The following is a 9,618-nucleotide window of genomic DNA, read 5'->3' on the forward strand; positions in this document are numbered from 1 at the left end:
AGAATTACGAAAAGAAACAAAGTTTTATGAGCTACATTACACCCAAGGAAAAACTGCTTTGTTTAAGTCTAGTTGCTAACCCAGTGGACATTTTTGTGCAGCAATCATATCTCCCTCAATACCTTTCGCTTCAAGATTTATAGGTTTCCTTCATATCTTGTATTTGGCCTTATTTGTACTGGGCTCATCTAGTGAAACCTCACAAATATTGACCACTGATGCTTGCAAAACTGTTTCACACACAATACAGAGAGAAACTTAACAATAAATATGCATGTACAAAGCCATTTAAACAGACAACTTGCAGTATCTGAAGGTTTCAGTCTATTTCTTTATGAACAAATGCCTGTCAACACACAAATAAATTCCCCCTACTAACCAATCTTATTCTACCCACTGTACTTTTTTCACTTCAAGTTGCAGCCATATTGCAATCTATTTCATTGTAAAATATTAAATAAGGTACCAGTATGTTTAGAAATCCACTTTATAAATGTAGTGCGGGGAAAGTAATTTAGTATGTTCACGTCATACAATTCAGACTGCTGCCTCACTGGTTCAATTAATCGTTCGTCACTTACTATAAATTTAAAAAAATAAATAACAAAACGAAACAAACAAGTTATAACAAATAACGAACAACTGATATCAATCACGAAAACGCCGTCGAAACGAAATATGGAGTTGTGCGTATTATCGTTACCAAGAGGGAATGAGTTGGGGGCACGTGATCAACAAAGGACAGATGACTTCAGCCATCAAAATTTCTTCCCAAGAAACCTCGACAGTGCCGTGACGTGACGGCCAGTGTAGGCATCTATGAGACTTTACATTCTTGAAGTTTACAGAAGGGAAATGATAAAATGTAAAATATGAACAGGTGTACCTGGAGATGGCTCGACAACATGAACATCTTTACATGGAGTTGGTTGTATAGCCCACAGACTGAAAGTAAAAAATGAAATGATAAAAAGCACTGGTCGATCCGCTCCACCACGGACATGCTTCGACCAGTGTTAATAGTATCTGTGGAAGCTCAATTCGGTGTTAAACCTCTTTGCCGTTAGTTGTTGTGAGATATTGTTTACTATGGTTTGATTAGTTGTGCAAAGGGTTGCGAAGGATGTCCGTGTGTGAAGTAGTTGACAGACGGCGAAAGATTGAAACGTTAGATGAAGTGTCATGAGTCAATGCCTCGAAGAAAACGGCTGATATTTCCTTATAAAGTAGGCGAATAAGGAGTAAAGCAAACAGTTGACTGGAATAGCCCAGTAAAAATGTGGCATCGTCGGCACAATGTTTTTGAGACGACGTTTACCCAACACCCTTTCCATTTTTCTGGTATCTTGTGGTTTCACTGTATTAATATTCATGTTAAAACACCTTTATGACATGCATCAGAAATGCCACAGACTAGAAACTTACAAGCAGTACGTAAGTATGCCTCAGCAGTAAGATGCGGAACAGATTCCCTGCATGTGATGTCATTTCTTATAACAGTCAGTTTGAAATACATCTGGTGTTCTCTTTATACCTCGTAGTTAGTTATTAACGTAATGCTAATACACGTCATGGAGACGAGTTTCGTACTCATGCCTGTGTGATCCGTCTGCATTAAAAGTTTGTTCCGGTTAGAACAAAAGAAATAGTGATGTGACGATGCCATTTTGTAGCAAGCACTTTCCAATGCAGGTCCAAGAACTTTCTGAGTACATGCAGAACGTTGAACAATCTGCCAACAAGTCCGCTCGAAGTCTTCATCGCTTGAGTAGTGCTCTACAGCAGCGGCTCAGCATTCTAGCTGATACGGAAGTTCACAATGAAGCTGGGAGGTAGCAATGAAGGTTTGTGCCTCAATTTAGATGATTTATTTTAAAGGTTTTATTGGTGTATAAAGCATAAAAAACGAAAATTATATATTATTAACTATCTACTCCATTTTGTTCTCGTCGTAGGATTGCATTTAGTAGTTATTCCCTGTAGGTGTGCAGTGAGTGTTCAATGAACAGGTGTAAATATCAGCCCCAAGACTTGTTTATTATGAACATGCTTCAGTAACTACCATTGTGCACTCCAGGTAAAATGTTCTTTATTCAGAGAATTCGGATAGTGTTTTAATTCGCACGTTGGCAAGGATGAAAAAAATATTAATTCAGGCTTGAGTTGCTCATTGAAAACTCAAGTTGCTTGCTAGCAAGTAACATCTTGGTTAGCAAACGAGCCTCAGTTGTATAGACATCTACACAGAAGTAATTTTACCTTTTGATTCTCATAGGAACAAAGTAGTTCCCACTTTTGCAGCTGAAAATTCTCTCAGAATGATGAGTGGCTTAGTAGACAGCATTTTCCTTTATATATCTCATTCTTAATAGGTGAAAGGCCTGTTCTGTCATTTCATTTACTTATTGCTTATTAAGCCTGACCAGATTGGAGCTTTAAGGCCCTCACTGAATTCAGATCAGGAACAACAAATCCAAAAAATATTAGATAACAATCACAGTAATAATAATAATAATAATTTGCATTATTAATAAATGATAATAATAAGGCTATTGAGGCGTTAAGAATGATACTGATTTGTTGATTTTAAGAGACTTAGTAATAATAATTTGCTACAATATGCATTCACATGGCAAATTAATTTGTACATATAGTTACATGCTGAACATTTCAACCCCCCCCCCCCCCCCCATTATCCAAGTTCCAAACATGAGTAGTGCAACACTACAAACAAATGCTTTCACGATCTGTTTCCTTATTTCCAGCCTGGTGTTCTTGCTCGTAAGTACTTCCTTGATTTATGCAGTTTTAGCCTGTTGTAATTTGCTTACAATTTCTTTCTGGCTTCTGTCATCCCTTGTGTTCCTGCTTTCCAAATAGGTAAATTCTTCTTATCATTTCTAGCTCCTCTCTTCCAATTCTTACTCTTAAACGTTCACACTCTTATGCAGCACTGCATACCATTACTTTAGTTTTTCATGTCATCTTCATCATCATCATTCATACCCATTATGTGTGGAGAAAGGCAACAGCAAACCACCTCCATTAAGACCTTGCCTAATATGGCAGTGCACATTGTTCCCCTACACTCTGTCAAGAAGCGTGAGGCCTCATTTCCATTCCATTCTCATACCATGCCATCTGCAGAAAATCCTTTCTATTGTTTTGAAGACCTTCTCTAGATCTTGTTTCATGTCCTTGATCACAGCAATATCATCTGCATAACATAGCTTGTGTATCTTAGATTCTTGCCTCAGCAGTATCACAGACTTTGCCTATAGCTTCCTGAATGCAAGCATTGATTATATGAGGAGAATGAGCATGTCCTTGTCTCATTGCGTTTCCAATTTTTGCTTCTTGTTCTGATGAAAATACTTAATCACAGCCGCTTAGTTCCTATAGAATCTGTGTGTCATCCCAAAGTCTTAGACCTGCTTTCTTTAATAGTCTGCATATTTCATGGCAGATAAATTATCAAATACCTTTACTATGTCTGCAAAGGCAATATAAGTGGTTTACATTTCTGTATTTGTTTTTCAATAATAATCTTAAGTGCCAGAATTGCTTCTCTTGTTTTCCCTAATCCACTCCTGAATCCAAACTTATCTTCACTCAGTATATCCCCTACCTACTCTATAATTCTCGTCAGAATTATCTGTGTAAGAATTCTTGACATGTGATTGTAGGTGTAAGGATCAGTACCGTTCATGTTTTACAGCTGCTGCCTTCTTCAGTATAGGAACCATGATGCATTTGTGGAAGTCAGTTTGTATCTCTCCTGTGCTATAGATGGACCTAATCAGTTTCGGCAGCATTGTTTTGATGTTGTCACCAATATTCTTGATTAGTTCTGCAGTAATGACATCAGCACCCATTGCTTTGTTCTTCTGTAGATCTTGAAGAGCTTTCTGAAATTCTTCTTCCAGAATGTTGTCTCCTTTGTCATATTTGCTACTTGCTCTTCTTTTTCTGTAGCATCATCCTGTTCAGTCATACTGCTCCACAATGTGTTCTTTCCATCTCTTCACTAAACACCATTTTTCGCTCTTTATCTTCTACTCTACCGAAGTTTGTTGTCTTGCATTTGTTAAATTTATTTGGTGTTCTGTAGGCTATATCAGTTCTGCCATTTCGCTTATTTTCTTCCACTTCTCTGCACATTTCCTCAAGAAAATTTTCTTTTCTTTTGCTAGCTTCTTTGTTGACTAAACTCCTAAATCTTCTGTATTCAGTTCATCAGTTGTATTTTTGTGTAGTCTTCTGCTTTCGATGAGCTGAATATCTGCTGTGATCCATTTCTTTTGGTTTTTGGGTTTCATTTTCCCAGCTATCTGTTCTACTGTTTTATATATGCCAAATTCAGTTTGTTGCTAATTTTCTTTTACTCTGACATGTTCGAAATTTTTAGTTAGGTTGTGTGTTTCTTGTCATAATGCCTTGCCAGTTCTTCAGTTTTTCTATTTCCCATTTTTGTTTCACTGTTCTTTCTTCAGACATTTGAATTTGAAAAACTTTTTATCAGGACCAGGTTGTGGTCACTGTATGTCTACATATGGATGACTCTTGCAGTCTTTTACTTGGTTTCTGAAATGCAACTAACATGGTGTCTCCTTCAGTCTTTTGGGCCCTTCAATGTGTAACTTCTTTGCTTGTGGTGTTGGAAAAGTGTATTGCAACAACTAATTGGTGCTTGGAGCAGAACTCAATTAGTCAGGCTTCTTTTATTTCTTCTTCAAACTCTGTAATTGACCACAATCCCCTATTCAGATTCTCCACCCACTCTTGCATCCCAGCCCCCATTAAACTTGTGTTATCACAGTGTCCTTTTGTTTGGTTTCAAGTTTGACCACTATTATCTTAGAGCTGTATTGCACGTATCCCATGACAGATGAGCCAGTGTTTTTTTCTTAAAATTACTTCATTTCCTCCCACTCCAGGTTTGTCTTGATCAGTTCCAGTGGGAATGACTCAGTATATCTGGACCAGATGTATCCTGATTGGGGCCATTTCGTGTCCGATGTGCTAAGCCTATTGACTTCCAGTTGTTCCATTTCAAGTTTAAGGTTTTCTAGTTTTCTGCACTGCAGCAGTGTTCTTGCATTCCAAGTGGCTATTTTAAATAAAATTGAGATTGTTTTTCTTAACTGTGTCTGTATCTTTTGCAGCCCCACCCCAAGATCCAATGGTGGGGAGGGGGGGGGGACTTCTTTATCTCCAGGAAATTTTACAGAACCCTATGCTGTTTACCATAAATTGGTTTATCATATCCAGAACAAGAGGGTGCCTTGCCCAGCAAATGCCGTGTTGAGGACTTGCCCAGTTACTTATCCTGGGACAAATACCTTAGGAAAATACAGAAAAACTGCGTGTGAACTGATTTTGTCTATTATAACTTTTTTTTTAAGCTTCTGACTGTGAGAACAGTGGGTTTATTTGTAAATAACTTTTGTAGACTGATTTACATTTATCAAAGTCTACCTTCTTTACCCATGACTGAGGCTATGTGATTGTTTCATTTAATATCACCATAGAGTTATATCGATTCCAGCTATGACTTGTTGATTTTATAGTCACAATGTACTACATTTTTCTGTTTTGTAAAGTGCACAGTTTCGTATTTATGAAAATTTAAAGCTAGTTGCCAACCTTTGCACCAATTTGAAACCTTACAAAGACCTAACTGAATATTTATGCAGCTTCTCTCAGACTGTACATCAGTGTACATAACTACATCATGTGCATAAAAGTCTTAGATTACTGTTAATATTGTCTGTAGGGTTGTTAATATATTACATGAACAGCAGAGGACCGAACATACTTCACTCGAGTATTTCTGGAATTAATTCTGCATCTGTCGATGTCTCTCCATTCAAGATAATGTGTTGCATCCTCCCAACCAAAAAATTTTCAACCTAGTCATAGCTTTCGCTTTAGGCCCTATACTACATACAACTGTACTTTCAGTAATAACTGTGAATGTGGTATTGAGTAAAATGCTTTTCAGCAATTGAGAAATATTGCATCTTTCTGACTCTTGATCCATGGCTTTCAGTATGTCATGTGAGAAAAGTGCAGGCTGTGTTTAAAGTGATAATGTTTTTTTTTTAATCTATGCTAATTGGTATGGGGGAGATCATTCTGCTAGAGATACCTCATTCTGTTTGCGCTCAGAATACATTCTAAGATTCCACAACTAATGGATGTCAAGGCTAGTGAGGGCTAGTTTTGCGAGTTCTGCTACCCATCCTTCAGATTGGGTAATGAATCTGACAGGAATTCCATTGTGGCCCATTTCTCAATGACATTGACACTAACACCTATCTCACTCATCTTTTCAGTGCTGTGAACATTATATTGGGGCAATAATCTTAGATTTTCCTTTGTAAAGTAGCATTTGGGAACACAGTTAAGCATTTCTGCTTGTTCTCTACTCCTTTCAGTTTCAGTTCCTGTTTTGCCCATGAGTGACTGGGTGTTAATTTTAGTGCCACTAAAAGCCTTCACACAACGATCAAAAGTTCTATAAGTGTTTGAAAATTTTTTCACTATATTCTGCTACAGTAGTCACTGCAGGGTTCACACATTGCTCTCTTGACAACCAAACACACTCCATTCAACATCTTTATATGCATAGTGTTATGCTTTGCTTTATACCTATTACACAGTAGTCTGTTTCCTTAGAAGTTTCTTTACACTATATCCTGGTGGATCCCTCATCATGAACTGTTCTATGGGGTATGGTCATCTATTCTTATAAACTTGAGCCGTAGTTCTCCTATACGCTCATATCCTGAGCTGAAAAAGAGTAGATTGTGACATTACTGTTTCTTCGTCTTGTATGCTGAACAGGTAAATCTTTCTACTTTTTTTAGTTACCTTTTGTACTTTGTATTTATTGTCCCTGTAATTGCCTGGTAGTCACTGATACCAGTTTGGATTGGCATCCTCAAAGAGGCCAGGTCTGTTCGTTACCATTAGATCTAATATATTTCCATCATGAGTAGGATTCTGAACTGTCTATTCTATGTTGTTTTCAGAAAAAGCATTTAGCAATGTTTCACAGGACGTCTTGTCATTCCTACCACTAACAAAAGTATAATTATCCCAATTGATTATTGGATGATTAAAGTCTCTTGCAATGATTGCACTACAATTAGGGAACTTATGCACAAGTGAACTGATGTTTCCTTTAAAGTTTTTGGTTACACCAGGAAGGAAGTCTGTCGGTCAGTAGAAGAATCAAGTTATAATTTTGTGTGAACCAGTGATACTGAGTCTTGCTGAAACAGTTTTGCATGCAGCTTCAATTTCTATCTCACTGTGTTTGAGTTTCTTCTCTACTGCGACAAATACACCATCTCCTTTTCCTGTTAGCTTATTTTGGTGCCTGCTTAAATTTTCCTCTGAAATATCACTACTGTCAAACTCAGTTTTTAACGAGCTTTCGGCGCGTAGTATTGCATGAGTTTCGTTGCTTCTGAGGAGTGCTTCAAATTCTGGCACTTCATTGCAAATACTTTGGCAGTTCACCACTAGTATTTTAACACTCTCACCTATGGAGTATTTCTGTAGATCTGCAACTGTTATTCCTGAGCTATCTTGATTGGATGGAGAGTCACCTACATTTATCATACAGATGGTAAAGGTTCTGTCTGGTCATTCTTTTTTGTTACAAATATTGGAGATGGGCTGGATTTTTATAAACACCCTTTGTGGTGTTACCATGATACTCATGTTTTTGGATTGTTGGTCATCATAAATCTCTTCAGATAGTTGACATGAAAAACCATTGGAGACTTTTGCCTATTAGAAGAACAGACAAGTAAGTCCTTTTGATGCTAGTTGAACAGAAAGATGAAAAGATCTTAACAGTGGCTTTGTCGAGATCCTCTTAGTATTTCTCTGAGATGAGTAGGGAAACCCAAATTAACTGTGTCAATTTAATGGAGTGTTCATGCAGAAGTTTTAAAGTAAGGAAATGAGACCATGTTAACCTTTTCTAGGAGGTGTTAAAATTATTCTGAAATTACCTCCTTGCCGCTTTAGTAGTTACAGTGGAAATAACCAAATTTTACTAAATTGCAAGGGTTAACCTGTAGCCATTACTGAATTGCTCTGCTACAACATTCAAATGTGCAATGTATACATCTCACTTTGTGTATTCATTGTAACATTTATCTTTCCTACCTGTTGTTTTTATTAGTTTCAGATTTAACTCTGTTATTTAGATTTGGAAGCTTTTGTTTCCGATTTCTGTAAAAAAAAAAAAAAAAAAAAAAAAAAATTATATGAAGTAGATAATGAGGAAAGAAAGTGAAGGGATGGGTGGAAATTCATTACTTCCAACCCTACAGGGCATTGTTTTAATGTAATGGCAAAAGTTAAAAATTTGTGCTGCACCAAGACTGAAACCCAAATTTACTGCTTCTTATGAACAGTTGCCTTAACTGCTTTGGTCAGCCAGAGAGTTCCTGAGAGACTCCAGTTTCCAACTTAGTGCATGCTGCAATGCAATGTCCCTCATCCTAGTCCGGCACAAATTTTCATCTTGATTTGCGTTACCACAATGTCCTTTGCAGCTGGAAGTCAAGAATGCCTACGTCACTCTCTATTTCATAGAAATGTATGCATCAGCAGTGCCATCATGAGTGGTAGAACACACACCACTCAAATATTTAGATACATTTTTAATAAAGCCTCTCTGTTCTAGGAGGTGAGATGCATTCTCCAAGTTACCATATCAGCGAAGTTCTCCAACATACCGTCTTATGTAGAAAAAGAGGCCATGCATTTATTAACCAGCAGGAACTGGGTTTTTTCCTAAATTAAAGTATGCATGAAAGTGTCAGGCAGATATTACTCAGTTTGAAAACCTTTTACTCAAGTGTTCATGTTCTGTCATTGTGATGCATTATGGTATGGACCACACAATTCTACAAATACCAATGTATTTATAGTGAGTTCAAATATTTGGTACTATTTAGCCTGTCTTGATTCTATCCTTGGGATTATGAGTTAAGTGAGTATATTTGTCACTAATTCCTAGTCATTTCAGCTGTAACAAAAGAAATATTTTTATATAAAAAAGTATTTGTTGAAGATCTGAGTGTATAACATTTATGTCAATAGAACTACTTTGCAATGTTAAGTTTCTTGAAAGTTAAAGATGTTGATAGCAAGTATAAACATTGTTTGTCTAGTGTTGTTGTATTAGTTGGTTGTTTCCTGAATAAATAAGAGTATTTTTGTTTCCTTTGTGGTTGTTGTTGTTGTTGTTGTTTTCGCAATGTTATATTAGGAACTCACTGTGGGAAATATCATTAAGTTTATGACACTTTTCGTTTTAAAATATCCATGTGATAAAATAATTGCGACGTTCATAAGAAAGATTACTCTCTTGTTGGAAGGAGAAGATTGAAGAAACGCAGATCTCCACAGTAAAATACCCAAGTTTATTTTATGTGAACATTTGCCTTCTGAAGTTTCACTTAATAATTCACAGTTGAATTATACTGTAAGACAATCATATCTGTTATTAAATCCATAGTAAATGACTTGTGCAGAAGGAAGACAGTTGTGTCACAGCAAATTGTAAAGTTGCTGGTAGGTTGTCACTTG

General features: G+C 36.8%; 1 long non-coding RNA gene across 1 annotated transcript; it reads left to right on the top strand.

The window, feature by feature from the left end:
- The first annotated feature begins 1,047 nt into the window (after nt 1-1,047).
- Nucleotides 1,048-9,252, top strand: LOC126146257 (uncharacterized). The gene is made up of 3 exons (XR_007529772.1): nt 1,048-1,434; nt 1,693-1,844; nt 8,711-9,252. It is a non-coding gene; the product is annotated as an uncharacterized LOC126146257 (long non-coding RNA).
- Nucleotides 9,253-9,618: the final 366 nt, after the last annotated feature.

Source organism: Schistocerca cancellata, chromosome 2 (genome assembly GCF_023864275.1).
Source record: "Schistocerca cancellata isolate TAMUIC-IGC-003103 chromosome 2, iqSchCanc2.1, whole genome shotgun sequence".
NCBI lineage: Eukaryota > Metazoa > Arthropoda > Insecta > Orthoptera > Acrididae > Schistocerca > Schistocerca cancellata.